We start from the raw sequence: 16,224 nt of genomic DNA, 5'->3' as shown, positions 1-16,224 counted from the left end.
AGAGGAGGAGGGGGGAAGCGGTTGGAAGAGCGGGAGGAGCAGGGGATGGGGGAAGGGGCTGGAAGAGCGGGAGGAGAGGGGAAGGGGATGAAAGAGCGGGGGGGAGAGAATCTGATCTGAAGAAGGAGGGGTAGGGTGGGGTGGGGGTGTGAAGAAGAAAGGGATTTTCTTTTTTTCTTTTTATTATATATATATATATATATATATATACTAGATACTGTAGCCCGTGCCAACATGGGCCCAACATATGGTATTTACGTTATCTCAATTTATATAGCACAAATAACATTTGGAGTGTCAATCAAATTTTTATTAATATAAATTTTTAAATAATTTAAGTTGCTAATCATTGTGATTTATAGTATCTTTTATGTAATTTATTAATTTATGTTACTTGCTTTATCCCAATTTTAGAATTTAGCGAGTCAGTCAAATTTTTTTTACTAATATATTTTTTAAAATATTTTAAGCTGTTAATCTTTGTGATTTTAGTATCTTTTAATGTAATTTCAAATAATTTATATTACTTGTTTTATCGCAATTTATGTGACACTATTCGAATTTCAAAAGTCAATCATATTTTTACTATATGTTTTTAAAATATTATAAGATGTTAATAGTTATGACTTATAATTAATTTTTTTGCATAATTTTTAATTATATAATATTTTACCAAAATAAAGTAAATAAATTAAAATAAAAAAGTACTAAATTTTTAAAACATGTTAAATTCGAAAACATCATTTGGATCAACAAATTACTAAATTAAAACAATAAAACATGCAAATTATAAAATGTCAAAAACTATTCCGAATTTATGTGACACAAATATAATTTAGATAATCGATCAGATTCTTAATATGTTTTTAAATATTTTAAATTGTTAGCTATTGTAATTTATAATATTTTTTATGTAATTTTCAAATAATATATGTTACTCTCCTTATCCAAATTTTTGTGGTATTGATATTCAATTATATTCTTAAAATAATTTAAGTTTTTAATTATTATGATTTATAATACTTTTTCTTCAATTCCAATTTAAGTAGCACTGAAATAAATTCGAGAGTCAGCCAAATTTTATGATTGAACCAGCGAAGTAGATATGCCCTAAATGACTTATAATACCTAATTAGAAGTGATATAGCAAAATTACTACGAGAAAATATTTGTGAAAAAAATTAAATGAGTCTCATATAAGATGTCATGTTAATTTAAAACATCAAGAATTAATTTAGCATTTTATGTCAATTTTATTTTTATTAAATATTATTAAATTTTTAATACCTAAGTGACTTATAATAATTAATTAGGGGCCATATAATAAAATTACGGTTGAAGCAGCTGAAGTAGACATGTCATAAATGTCTATTTTACCTTTTTTTATTAAATGTTATTAATTTTATTATATGTAAATGTCTTAAAATAATTAATTAGAGGTAATATAGTAAAATCATGGAGCAAACATACTTGTGAATTTTTTTAAATAAGTATCATATAAGATGTCCTATTAATTTAAAACATCAAGAATTGATTTATCATTTATACCTATTTTATTATTTATTAAATATTATTAATTATTTAATACCTAGATGACTTATAATAATTAATTTAAGGTGATATAATAAAACTATGATTGAAGCAGCTGAAACAGACATGTCATAAATGTCTATTTTACCTTTTTTTTAATTAAGTATTATTAATTTTATTATATATAAATAACTTAAAATAATTAATTAGGGATAATATACTAAAATCACGGAGCAGCTGAAGCAAGTGAAGAAGCAGGCATATTGACAAAGAGCTGCCTGCTCCTTCACTCTTATTAATAGTAGTAATATATATATATATATATATATATGTATATGTATAAATAGTAAATATATATTTTTTATTTTTTTAATAAATATATAAAAATAATATGTGCGGGATTTTTCTTTTTTTAAAAAAATTATAATTTCTTACGTGGAAATGACATGACACTGATTTGGCAATGACGTGGGGCGTGTGTACTTCACTCTCTGTAGTGAGAGTGGTATAATTTTTTTAGGGTGGAAAAAAATTCATTTTAAAGTTATTAAGGGGTAAATAAACTGAAGTTAAGTTTAAGTGCTAAAGTGAGTTTGGAGGATAAGTTCTGGAGGAAAAAAATGTCTTTTCTCATTAAAAAAAACAGTAATTACAATGTTACAAATTGCATTTGATTGTTAAAAGAAAGTGCAACAATTAGAAGATCAAAAGAAATTTAAAAAGAGCAACGAGATTTTTTTAAAAAAGAATATTGTAAAAAAATAGAAGAGCAACAAAAGGCTTTTTTCTAAAAAAGAAAGGAAGAGAAAAACATAGCGCAAGAAGTAGAAGAGCAACAAAAAGCTTTTTAAAAATAAAAAACAACGAAAAAAGAAAAGGTGCAATGAAGAAAGGAAGAGCAATTAATGATGGAAGGAAATGCCTGAAAAAAGGAAAGATATTTGTGTTTACAGTGAATTTTGATAATGTTTTAAAGATTTGTTAGTGATGGCTATTAAGCGAAATTAGTTTAAAGACTAATTAAGGATATTTAAATTTGGGGACTATTTCAGTAGAACTATTTTATAATGAAATAGTATTATTTTTGCTTTTTTCCCAAAAAAGAATATGAAAGTTTATGACAGAATTTTACTCTAACAAGATGTATTATCACTTACTCTCTTGAAATTTTTTATTTTGCGAGTCACATAACCAACAATATTTATGTGAAGCTACTTTAATTTTTTGACAAATGAACACTTACTAGTTTTAAGCTTAATAATACTTAATATTAAAAAGGTAATGCCAAATTTAATATTTTCCTTCCCTAATTAAATTTTTTAGCTAAAAAAATTAAAATATATTCAAAATGAAATAATGATAAAAAAATTAACATTACGAAGAATTGCAATATTATAGAAACCCTTTGCTTTCATTTTTTTTAATCAAAGATAAAACAGACTATTTTTTTAAAAAAATAATTACTTGATCAAAATATACAATTGTAAAATATTAATAATCATTTATAAACAATTAAATCTATCATTATAAGTATAAATTTGTGGTTTGCGATCACGTAAATGTTCTTATTTATAATTTTATCAAATAAAATTATATATACGTTTAACATTTATCAAAAGAAACAAAATGTTACAAATATAATTTAATAATAAAATTTACACATAAAATACTATGCCTGAGTTTTTTGTTTTTTTTAAGTACAATATTAATATTATCTAAGACCAAATTTTGAGAAATTAACAATGATTATTTAGAAACGTAGACGACTCCATAATATAGGAGAGGTTGATAATTACATATTGAAAGGTAAAAAAATAATATAAAAAAATGAATAACATTGTTCGTATTCTCTTAATAGATGATTTGAAATTTAATTTTAATTTTAAAACATTTTTTTTATCTAACTTAGCATTTTAATTAGGAAAAAAAATTACATTTAACATTGACATTTTTGTGTTATGCTTAAAATAAGAAAGTATTTACTTGTCAAGAAATAAAGTTGTCACGCATAAGTAACTTTTGCTTATATGACTCTTCTTTTTTTTGCTTTTTACTTGTCACATTTTGCTCTACGAGAGTCAGTTTGATTAATTTTAGGGAAAAGGCTCAAATATGCTACTGAACTATCAGAAATGACTCATTTATGCCATCCGTTAAAAGTTGGGCTCATTCATGCCATTGCCGTTACAAAACTGGCTCATCCATGCCATTACTTTTAATAGCCGATTTTTAGAAAATAGTTTTGCCACATGGCAACTAATTAGAGGTCCACGTTATTTTTATTATTTTTTTTAAATTTAATTCAAAAAAAATTATAAATATTTTTTTTATAAATATTTTTTAAAAAAAAATTAAAAAAATCCCTCAACTTCCCAACCTTATACATTATGTATTTATAAAAAAAAACTTATCCGAAAGAAAATTATCCCAATCATCCCCTCCTTTTCCTCACCCTCCTCCACTCCCTCAACTTTCCAACCTTATACATTATATAGTACACCCACACAGACACAAAGAAAGACATAGAAAAATACAAAGATAAGGGGAACGAATAGGGAGGATTAGGGAAACAAAAAGGACAAAACAGGGAAGAAAGGGAGAGGAATCTTGAAAAAAAAACACGGATTGGGAGAGAAAAACAAGAAAAGAGAAGAGTTAAGAAGAAAAGGGAGTAATATTTGACAGAAACAAAAAGCAAATAACATAAACGGGTAGACAACGAGTTGGAGTTTGAGGTTTGGTTCGTGATTTCGAGTTCGCAACTTCTTCTTTCTTTTGTTGGCAACTATTTTTTCAAAAGGTAACCGTTTACCTTTCTTTGAATAATATAATATCGCAATTATGCGAAATTCAATTTCAATATTATGAAGTGAAGTTGCTCTTATTTTACATTTGTTGTTGTAATACTAGAGTATTCAAATCTTTGTAATGATTAAATTTGAAGTGAGATTTGATATAATATATGATCCATGCATGCATGCATATAAATGATTATAAAAAAAAAAAAAATGATAACGTACACATCCACATACAATACTTTACAATATACATTTTGCATGCATACACACAAAGAGGGAGAGAAAAGTAAGGAAAAGAGGATGCACCAACAGAAGAAATTATTCACATTTTTGCATTCTTTTTCTTTCTCTATCATGTACTTTTTCGAAGTGTTAAAAAGGATTAACCATTTAAGATCTTTGAATTGTTCATTTTAATATGGTCAGCTTTTTCATTTGGCAAAATATGATAAGAATACGGTTCCGTCCTTTAATATCATTGCATAATGATGAACTAGGATTTCAGGTTTGAATATTTTGGGTTCATGTAAAAATAAATACCTAGAAGATTGGTCAAATATATATATAATTATTTTTAAAAATAAGAATCTAGAAAAAACATGAACATTAGTTATATACTTATATGCAAAAAAATTATAAATTTTTTTTATAATTTTAAAAAAAAGGCGTGGACCTCTAATATGCTGCCACGTGGCAAAACTGTTTTCTAAAAATCGGCTGTTAAAAGTAATGGCATGGATGAGTCAGTTTTGTAACGGCGATGGCATGAATGAATCCACTTTTAACGGATGGTATAAATGAGCCATTTCTGATAGTTCAGTGGCATATTTGAGCCTTTTTTCTTAATTTTATAAACTAAATTCAATTAAAATAATTTAATATTTAAAATTCAGATATTCGAAAACTATATGAGTGGTCAATGAAGTAGGTAAGAACCATGAGGCCTCAAGTTCAAATTCCAACGGAAATATAAACACTCGGTGATTTCTTCTCATTCGTCCTAACCTTGGGCTCCATTTGTTTTTTTTTTAAGATTCAGACGTCTGAGTCTGAATGCACATCTGAATGATTAAGATGTTGTCTCTAGATGTGAAAACTGAATGATTAAGACTGTTTGTTTTTCAACATCTGAATGTGTAAAAAAAAATTATTTGTATACATAATAAATAAAAAATACAATTCAAATAAAAAATTAATTATATATTTAAAAAATATGTAATTTAATACAACAAAATTATTAGTATTTGATTGAGAAAAAAAATTTATGCTTGTTAGTGATAGAGGAGATGACTTATAATGGTGGTTGTGGTGATGATGATTGATGTTAGTGAATAATAATATTGGTGGTGATAATTGTGATGGTTGGTATTGTAGTGACTGTTATGATGGTAGCGATTGATGGAGGTGGTTGTTGTTGTAATGTGACGTTGCTTGCTGTTAGTAGTTTAAGGTGTTGATTGTGTTGATTGAAACATGAATGCATGGTGATTGGCGATGTGTTGGTGTTAGTTGGAGATGTTATTTGTTGTAATGGTGGAGATGGTTGTTAGTAGAAATAAATTGTAGCGATAGTAATGGTTGAAGTGGTGGTAGAGGTGGCGTTACTAATGACAATGATGGTGGCGGCCAAAGAATGTATAGAGGTTTTGATGTATTAGTGATAGTTAGTGGTGGTGCTAGTTGTGATAGATGAGTTGGTTGGTAATAAGGATTGACCGGTAGTGGTTGCTGATTGTGGTGTTGTTAACGACAGTGGTGGTGGTGAATATAATTAGAATAAAATAGGTAGTAGATGTGGTAGTGGTTGACAATTGTGGTTGGTAGCGGTATTTTTTGTCGATGGTAGTTGTGATGGTGGAGGTGGTTGGTGGTTGGCAATGGTGATGGTGCCAGAGGTGGTTAGTGGTGGTGACTGCTGAATATAAATAGAGTGGTGAATATTACCAACACCAAAATATTCTTTTAGATCTATTAAGACTTGGTTCTAGATTTGAATGATTAAAACCTATTCAGACCTATTAAGAGTTAAAACCTTAATAAAAAATAAATGCACTTAATGAGCTGAAGTCTGAACTATTCAGATTCAGATCTCCATTAAGTGCAAACAAATGAGGCATTGGTGTATAGAGTTACCTGATATCTATTAGGTGTAGGTGATAAGTACCTCATGAAATTAGTCGAGGAGAACGCAAACTGATGACTCAAACACTACAATTGTAAATAAAAATCTATATAAAAAATACCATTAGTTAAAAATCTTTTCATATTATTACCGCTACGAATGGTGAAGTATACATCTTAAAATATTTATCAAAGTTCTTATTGACTCTCAAGAAACAAAAGGTAACAAGTAAATTTAATGAAGGGAGTACTTAACTAGCCAGCTATTGACCTGGGCCTTCACCTTCAGAGTTATTTGGGACTTTATTTTCTGATCTTTTACAACAAACCACGTTTCCTATAGTTTATTACTTTAATGACAAAATTTATCCTAATTAAAGAATGAATCACGATATTTATCATGTTTTATTGACGTGCTAAAGTGATCCCAGTAGTTAATTGGATGACAAAGACTTATCTGATTGTGTGAATGAGCTGACAAAGAAGACCTCTAATTGTTAAATCAGATTTATTCTCATCCATCCAATTAGGTAAGATTTCTTCAATATTTTTTAATGTTTTCCCATTTTATTAGTACTAATTATTGTACTATATTATATTATTACTTTACTTTACTAATATATAGAAGTGGTGTAAAGTAGCAGGTGGCAGGTGGCAGGTGAAGTTTGTCCTGCCAGTTTTCCAGGGTTATTTTGGTCATTTTGAATTTTGGTTGGTACACGTGTCTTCTCAGAATGAGAAATGCAACAGCTGAAGCTTTGGTTTTCTCTTACTAAAAAAACCAAAATTCATTCTCAGACCTCTGATAATCTTCCTGTTTTCCTCAGATTCTTCAATCCAAAGAGTGTTAGTTTTCTTCGTTGTTGATTTTTCTTCTTCAAATTTCAGCAAAATTCAATTTTTGGTTGTTGTAATTTTGTTTGACCATATTGGAGCATTATTGAAACTGCAAAAGATCAATTTTTTTTTTTGGATAATTTTGATTTGAAACGTTAATTTGGCCGATTGTTCACTTCTTCTTTCCTGTTCATCTCGAATTTTTCCTATACTCGTCAGGTTTCGTTGATTGGTTTGCAAAATTTTAATTTTATCAAAAGGTAAAAATAAACATAGGGGAGGAATCACAGGACAATTGATTAGTTATATTTTGGATAGAAAAGGCAATGCTTGAGAAACCGAACATCCTTTAGTAAAGTCAAACGGAAAATGAAAAAACGCAATAAAACTTACCTGGGTTGTTATTTGAAGTTGTTTGGTTTGTAGTGAAACATTTGAAATAAATAAGTTTGGGGCTAATGAATTTTTAGCTTTAGTGGTCCAGTCAATTTTGATTGTAGTTTCTGAGTTTGTTTCTGACGACTACTCCATCGATTCCTCCTGGAACTGGGTTGCCTTTACGTACTGCATCCATGTTGAGTTTATAAGTACATACACCCAGTGATTTTCATTTTCGGTGGCAACTTCGACTACATTATCTTTTCCTTTCTATTGTTTGTTAGTAGACTTTATTCAGAAAGTTGTATAAGCATTAGGTAAGGTAAGGCAATTTCACTTCCTTTGTTAAAGAGAGTATCCTTTAAAAATGCACTACTTTTGATGTAGGATAATGTTTAATTTCGCCATCCCCATACACATTCACCATAAAAATCCTCTAATTTAATGTTGCAACTATACTTAAAAAAATTATTTGGAGTTGGAGGTGGGGAGGGCCAACGACGTTGAATGTTATGATGCTAATGCGAATTGCTTAAAAAATATGAAGTATGAAACTTCCCATTCTGAAAGCAACAATTGCAATATTATATACTATGAGAACTTACAAAATGATCATATAGACACTTTCAAAATTTATGTGTCACATCAGTGTTGATGAGTCTCTGTGAGACACAATAGAGACAAGTCGGAGCGTTTGGTTGCCAAATAACGTTACCTGCGTGCTACAGATGTAAATAATTTAATTCCTATGGAAAATGCACTTAAAAAAGCTGAAAGAATAAGAGCACATGAAAAACTTGCGGCAGAGAGAGTGATCCAACTGAAGCTACTACGCAGAAAATTCCTTACTGGCAGATAAAACTATTTAAACTGATTAACCTGATGGTAAACAATTGTGCCACATGGAATTTGTTTCAGTCACTTATTATGCATATACTTGTTCTTTCGGAAACAACGTCTCTACCTCCCTGAGGTACTGGTAATGTCTGCGTACACTCTACCCTCCCCGGTCCCGACGAGTGGGATTTCACTAGGTATGTTCTTGTTGTTATTATGCATATGCTTGTTTCGTCGTCTTTTTATGCATCTGAATGATTCAAAGGATTTATATGGTTAACTATTGAGGCTTAGTTGATATTGATAACTTATTATGCGTATCCTTGTTTGGTCTTGTTTTAATTGGAACAAAATGTTTATGTATGACACTTCTTTTTCCTTGGGAGGTTATCGCTGTTTCGATGTTTCTGGGACACACTCATTACCTTTATCACTATATCTAGGAAAATTCTCATAGACGCCTTAACATTCTTGTTTTTGGTTTAAGATTTAGAAATCGTTTGATTTGTGAATGTATGATTTTGTCTATGGGTTGTGCAACTCATAATTAGGTGTTGTGTATTACTACATGGGGTGAGTCAAGGAAGGGGAATATGAGGATGGGATAGCAGTGTAATAATAGTTCCTTTTTCCAAATTGGCATGGCTGGGCAAATTCTGTTGGATTGAAAATATGAATATCATTTGTCTTAGCTGATTGCAAACGTTTTGAATTTTTTCTTTGACTTGAGGGAGGAACTTTTTATGCTTGTATATGTGTACAGCCCTAGAATTTCCCGGTAGATGGATGGTAAGATTGTTTTGACCTTAGTCCTTGTGTTTTTTTTAATATTTACAACTTTTTGGTAAAGGAGTCATTTATCAGAGTAACTATCATTTGGATGTTAATCCATAGCTTACTTATTTTACTCATAATTTAGATGACTTTCATGTACAAAATAAACAAATTCAATTGACGGAGAAGAGCAAGAAGTATCACTTCTTTGTTTAGGTCAATCTCAAAGTGTGCAAATTTTGTTATTTCTGTCCTGACAAGCCACAAGGCTACTTCTGCAGAATGTTTTATATCTATATATTAGGATTTGCATTTTGAAGTGGCTCAAAATCTCTAGAACCTAAAAAGTGATATTAGATCTGTTATCTGATCAGAAATTTCATCTTTTAAGTTTATATGAAATATTTTTGATACGGAGGTTTATATGAAATTCTGAAGCTTGCAGGTTGATTCCCTTTAAATGATAGGGAAGTAGTAGTTCTGTAAATATCAGATGCAAACTGTTGAACCTCGGTTTGAGTTGTTTGACTTTACAAAGGTTTACTTTGAAGCTTGTTCCAGGAAAATAGGTTGCCAAAGCGGTTCAATAGGCATTGTATTGATCTTAACCATATGCTTGGGATGTCAGAATTAACTTCTTGCTTTCTTTTAAATGGTTATTCAAGTATTCTGAGGTTCATGGGAAATATTAAGGCTGAGTAATTAGAGCTTTGTTCAATTGAACGGCTCTGGGGTGGTGTTTTTCATGGCAATGGATATGTGCTCAATCTTTTCTTCTTTTAAGTTAATCCTTACAAAGTATAAAAACTCCTTGACAAAGAAGGCTGCTCAGCAGTCTTGAATAGACTTGCGACCTTTCGGTTTGGGAATGTGTAGATTTTATAGATTTATGATTTGAATACCAAGTCGGAGACTACTAAACGTCTCATACGGAAATTGTCAACAAGGACGTTGAGACTATCCTAAGAATAAAAATTTTATCGGCTTAATCTGCCTTTAGTAAAGAAAAAGGGGGATCATTGCTCTTCTCTTTTGCATTTCATTGTCTACCCTCATCGTGGTATCCGTCTGTCTTGCAAAGTTAGTTTATGGCAGCTGTAATAGCTGAGAATAGGAGGCCTAACCGTGACCTCCTAATTAAGTTTTTTTTTCGTGCTACTTTTGCATATGTTTGGAATTATGGAAAGACTAAAGTAAGTTGTGAGTTGAAGATGATCTTTTCACGCTCAATATGTGAGCTTAAATATATTGAGAAATAGATTTGTTTCTTTAAACTGCAAAGAAGAGATATAAAAAGGAAACATTGTGGTCTTGTCTTTCCTTTGGTTGCGTTGATATGTGTGTAGGCTGTAGCCTTATTTGCAAAGTTAGTCACAATCACTTCTTTAAACTAATTTGCAAAGTGTAGCCTAACTCATATCTATACCCTTAAAAACAAACTTTGTTTGTTGGCACTTCTCTTTATGGATGGTCATGTGGTGATTAATTGGATCTCTTGAGTGTTGACCTCAACTAATGCACTGCTTTTTTTTGCCTTTATCGTTGGTAAGTTGGTTTGTTATTCTGGGACGCACGAATTAGCACCTGCCTTTTCATTTATGATAGCAAAAGTGTAAGCTTCTCTGACCCCAAGTGGAAAATAGATAAGTTTAATTAGGCGAGGACTAGCTCATGTTAAACGCAATCAATCTCTGATCGATGAGCTAAAAGTTGTACACCTTGTGTATGTTCTGATACACAACTTAAGTATATACCATGAGGACTTGCACTTTTCATACTTGTTTTATGCACTTTTAGTATCTTGTTCCAATCATGAACTCCATTCTCATATTCTTGTTCCAAAACATGTCAATTTTTATGTTTGTGTTTTGATTAGTTCTTTTTTTAATTGTTCATATTTTGATTAGTTCTTGGTGTCTGATTATCTTCTAATATGGAGCAGGTCACAGGAAATGATGTTGAATCTAATGGGGATCAACACGCTTTCATCTTGGTTCTTGGCGGACAGTTCTTTGTCGCTATGTTGATGCTAGATACATGGCAATATTTTATGCATCGGTACATGCACCAAAACAAGTTCTTGTACAAACATATCCACTCTCAACATCATCGGCTAATTGTTCCTTATGCATTTGGAGCTTTGTACAACCACCCTTTGGAGGGTTTGATTCTTGACACAGTTGGTGGGGCTCTAGCTTTCCTTGTCTCTGGCATGTCACCATGTACCTCCATCTTCTTTTTCTCATTTGCTATGATCAAGGCGGTTGATGATCATTGCGGACTATCGTTGCCTGGAAATCTTCTTCCATATCTTCTTTAAAAACAACTCTGCTTACCATGATATTCATCACCAGCTTTACGGGACCAAGTTTAACTCTTCACAGCCTTTCTTTGTGACGTGGGATAGGATACTTGGTACTTACATGCCACGAGAACTTGAGAAGAGACAAGAAGGAGGTTTTGAAGCTAAGCCTGTTAAAGATTGCAAGGAACATTGACAACATTGGTAGTTCATGTTTGTCATTATGTACCACTGCAGTTTTTCCCTTTTTCAAATGCTTAGTTACTCATTTAATTTGTATATAGTTAAAGGCTTATGCGTATATTGTTGTATAACTGGTGTCGTTTCGAGGTTGAAAAAGGAATAGGGTCTAATAATAGTTTCCTTTTTAAACATCGTATGAGATCTAATTTCTGGTATATTCAACTAATAGGCAGAGATAAAAATTTGCTCAGATACATTGTGTACTATGAATTTTTTAGTTCCAAAGCATATGGACATGTATAATGACTTTGTCATTGTTCTTTTCGTGGGTTGTTGATAATGGTGTTGAGCTCACATTGATCATTTTACTGTGTACCTGTTTCTTCCAATCAACCTAGGTACCAAGCAACTTTGTTACCTGATGCTTAGATAGACAAGAAGAAATCACTTGGTGTTTCAATGTTAGTGAAGATAGAATGCAGTTAATAAAATTAACCTGGAAGAGTTTTACAGGTCAATATACTGATTTTTGAAGTCGTGGTCCAGCACTGCAAGTGACAACAACATTCATGCCCATACAGTTCCTGTTCTCTACGAAAAAGATGAAGATAAAGTGAGTCCATTTGTTGAGAAAGCAATGCAAGAGATGAAGAAACAATATCATTGATACAAAAAATTTGAGTAAAATTTCCATAGGGCCATTAAAAGATAAGAGATGTATTCACGTACCTGTTCATTACTTGCTTCTGTTGATCTAATATCATGTGCTATGGTATTATTTTCTTGATCTAACAACATTCACCTGAATACTGACTTGATGATTTAGCTCTCATGAATTACTATTGTTGGGCCCGGGCAACGCCCGGCCTACCCCCACTAGTACTAATATATAAGTGCTGTGAAGCAAGGAGGTCTCGGTTGTCCTCCCTGCTTGCATCAAGGGCATTTTCGTCATTTCCCAGTTGCCGCCCAAGGGCTATTTCATCATTATCGGTGAGTTTTATAGGTGTAATACCGGGACTTTGGATTAAAAATGACAAATAAGTTGTCCAATTAAGTAGGATCCCTCCAAGTTTTTTAAATTAGGTGGGAGGGACAAATTTTTTTTGAGTTTTTTTTTTTAAAAGTTTTTCCGTTCGAACAACTTGTCCCAATTGTGTAGAACAACTTTGATAGTTGTTCGACAACTTTGGTAGTTGTTCGACAACTTTGCGAAGTTATTCAACAACTATTAAAATTGTTCAACAACTGTGCAAGTTGTTGTCCTACAACTGCACCTAGTTGTTGAATAACTAGGCGTAGTTGTTCAAGGGACTTAGTTTTTTCAGGGTCAAGTTTGTGGGACCCACTTGTCCCCAAACTTGCCCGGCCTTGTGGCTTATTTTCCTCTGTAATAGCCTCCTATCTCGGTGTCAATCTAATTGCTGAAAAGGGGGCTTTTCAATCTCATCCTTTTCTTCATCGTTAAGTTGTTTCTTCTCCTCAGGTGAGTCTTCACACATATGGCTAAATTGTTGTTGCAATTTTAAGGTTCTGTTGGCTTCATGTAATTGTGTTCTTTTGTGCCTTCTTCAGGTGCTGTTGGGAATTGAGATAAGAACACAAAAAGGCACATAGTTTTGCCATCCTCTGCTTCTACATCTCTCTTTGTCAGTGTAAATCTAAAAAATGTAAATCAACTGAGGTAACAACATCGTTAATCTTTGATTTTGTTACTTTGTTCTTCTTTTTCTTCACTCAGTTTATCGGAATTTGTACGGTTTGTTGTTGCTGCCGGCGTTGTATCGAAAGTTGTACGGTTTGTTGTTGCTGCCGGCATTGTATCGGAAGTTGTACGGTTTGTTGTTGCTGCCGGCGTTGTTAAACTTCGACGAGAAAAAGGTATCGTTCTTCCTTAAAACTCGCAAATTGCTTTTCAGTTTTCATAATTGTTTTATGGGTGGTCATTCTTTGTGGGTTTAAAAGAGCAAAACAAGAACAAAATTTCTTTCTTAATGTTGCTCTTCTTTCTTTCTTCTTCACGTTTTTCTTTCCAAATTCTGTAGCTACTGCTTTTTTGATGCCTACAAGTGCGACTAATTGGGTTGTTTATTTATAAAAATTGAAGGTTTTTATTTTCTGCAAAGATCAAATCGAGTAAAAATTTTGCAATCTCTTTTGCAGATTGTCGAAGAAGCTTGTGAATATCTTTACAATATATCTGAAGACTTCACTGAATTCTATACCAAATCTAGTAAAAATTTTGCAATCTCTTTTGCAGATTGTCGAAGAAGCTTGTACCAATTTTTTACCAAACTTGCTGTGTGAATATCTTTACAATATATCTGAAGACTTCACTGAATTCTATACCGTCAGGTATGAATTTATTTAGCAGCAAATAAAATAAATTAGAGAAATGCTGAAACAAATGTTATGCGCTCCTGAAAACCCGTGGCTAAAGTTTCTATAGACCAGTTTGAACCATAAGTGAAACACCAAATAATTATAGTTCATTGTCTAAGATACATGAAAATCTTGAAGAGTGGTGAAGATACTGCATATATAGAAAACACCAAGGGGTGCTGTAGGATGGTTAAGATCCAGCTAGGAGAAAAATGGTTGGCCTGAATTGGTGGTTTGGCCAAAAGGGGGAATATGCATCGGTTGGATCTTTTAGAATAGTTGTTCCAATCCAAGCGTCTATCCCAACATGGAGAGCTTATCCACTACATCTTCTACATAAGAAGTGTAGTCTCCCCTTAGCGAACCTCTTTGACGTGAACTTAGATCAGTTAGGCCAAATGACTTTGGATATCGGATAATTAAACTGATAAAAATAGATATCGTGTAGTATAAATCTGTTAAATTTGAGTGGATAGCTTGCATTCACAAATATATTTCGGAACTTTGTAGGTAGCTGGCTCGGCCGAGGAAGCAAGCAAACTCTTACTGTGTCAGGCAACAACTACTGTCATAGGAAGTGTTTCCATCTGTTGGGTATCACTCCTGGTTATAAAATTTAACCTCCATAGCAGTTAGTTATTTCTGTACTGTTCTTTTTCCCTTCTCTGAGTTAGTACTGAGATGAAATGTATTTGAACAGAGCAAGCCTATTACAGAATTTTATGATACTTGATTTTCACTGATTATAAGTTTCAAAAATGTTTGGACAGCATGAAGCCACATATATACAACCACGTTCCTATATTTTCTTGAAATTAGCACTTTGTTTCTTGAAGTTAGTACGTAGTCGAGCGTTTGTATCGTTCCTTCCTAATATTAACCTAAAATCTGTCTGGTTTATACATGTACCCAATGACTGTCCATTTGGGATATTGAGTTGAAAAAGTATCCGTTTTGACTTCGGACTCCTCAATTGACGAGTAAATGTTTCAACTGTAAGTATACACATTTAAATACCTTAACTCACCTCCGCTAGATCAATTGAAAATACCAACTTAAAAAATGATCATCTAGATCTCTCTAAAATGTTGGTGTGTCACATGAACATTAGGTGTTTGAGCGACACGACGGAGACGAGTTGGAGTGCGTAGTTTTCAGTTGAGGCTAAATTAAGATGTCTAAACGTGCATGTTCATAGTTTCCCTTCTAAATCTGGATTATCATACTACTTAGTGGTAGTGATTGTTTCGTTTAAGTATGCTTTATCATGCTTGCTTTGGCAATTTTGTCTTGGCTTTCATTGTTTTCTTTTTTGAATCGCTTTGTAATGCTTTTACTTGAGCTGAGGGTCAATCATAAACAACCTCTCTACCTTGTAGGACACACTACCTTCCCTAGGCCCCACTTATGAGATTACACTAGGTATGTTGTTGTTTCTGTAGTCTGGACAGGAGAGAGGAAAAGTAGAAGGGTTAAATGTGGGATTTAACTTGGGTCGTGGGAGGTCTACTGGGTCTATTGTTAGACCTTTCTCTGGGGGTGCAATTGGTGCTTCACCATTTGAAAATTCTGTTGCTGGAAATGCAAGCGTCTTGACTGGCATATTTTGTTATCCAAGGGGGAAAACTTTAGACATATGCCGCAGGCAAAAGCATGGTTCATCTCTTTGTGGCATGCCTGAAAATATGGAAGAAGCTCCCCAGTCACTCAATTAATTGCTATTGAACCATTAACTTTTGTTGTTCCTGACTTCCTGCTGCTGCTGCGGAGGTGAGCTACATCTATTACTTTATTTATTTAGAGTTGTAGCTTTTCTAAGTGTTCAAAACATATTTGATACCATAAAGTTGCTTGATCAATCTTAAAGGCTGTCCTCATACACTCTACCCTCCCCATACTCCACTTTGTGGGGATACATTGGGTATGTTGTATAATAAAATTCGCTTGAGATGAGTTTAGGTGGAGTAACATGGTCAGTGAAGATTCATGAACTGTTCAACTTGTGTGAGACTGAGGTGTAATTGTATTATCCATTTTGTTGTTGTCGTGATGCTGTTCCTCATCTTTTTGAGGTATTAATGA

The 16,224-nt window shown here is 32.3% G+C and overlaps 1 non-coding gene across 1 annotated transcript in view; it reads left to right on the top strand.

Annotated features, from left to right (window-relative positions):
- The first annotated feature begins 6,732 nt into the window (after positions 1-6,732).
- Positions 6,733-16,224, top strand: part of LOC107846569 — a 10,210-nt gene continuing 718 nt past the window's right edge. Inside the window, exons 1-5 of the transcript XR_007046566.1 lie at positions 6,733-7,295; positions 11,218-13,246; positions 13,336-13,641; positions 14,021-14,115; positions 14,653-14,736. This is a non-coding gene — a transcript (sphinganine C4-monooxygenase 1). The remainder of the gene's footprint in view (positions 7,296-11,217; positions 13,247-13,335; positions 13,642-14,020; positions 14,116-14,652; positions 14,737-16,224) is intronic.

The sequence above is a fragment of the Capsicum annuum genome, chromosome 11 (assembly GCF_002878395.1).
Source record: "Capsicum annuum cultivar UCD-10X-F1 chromosome 11, UCD10Xv1.1, whole genome shotgun sequence".
Classification (NCBI taxonomy): Eukaryota; Viridiplantae; Streptophyta; class Magnoliopsida; order Solanales; family Solanaceae; genus Capsicum; species Capsicum annuum.
The sequence above is the reverse complement of the archived record's forward strand: the minus strand, read 5'-3'. Positions and strand labels throughout refer to the sequence as shown.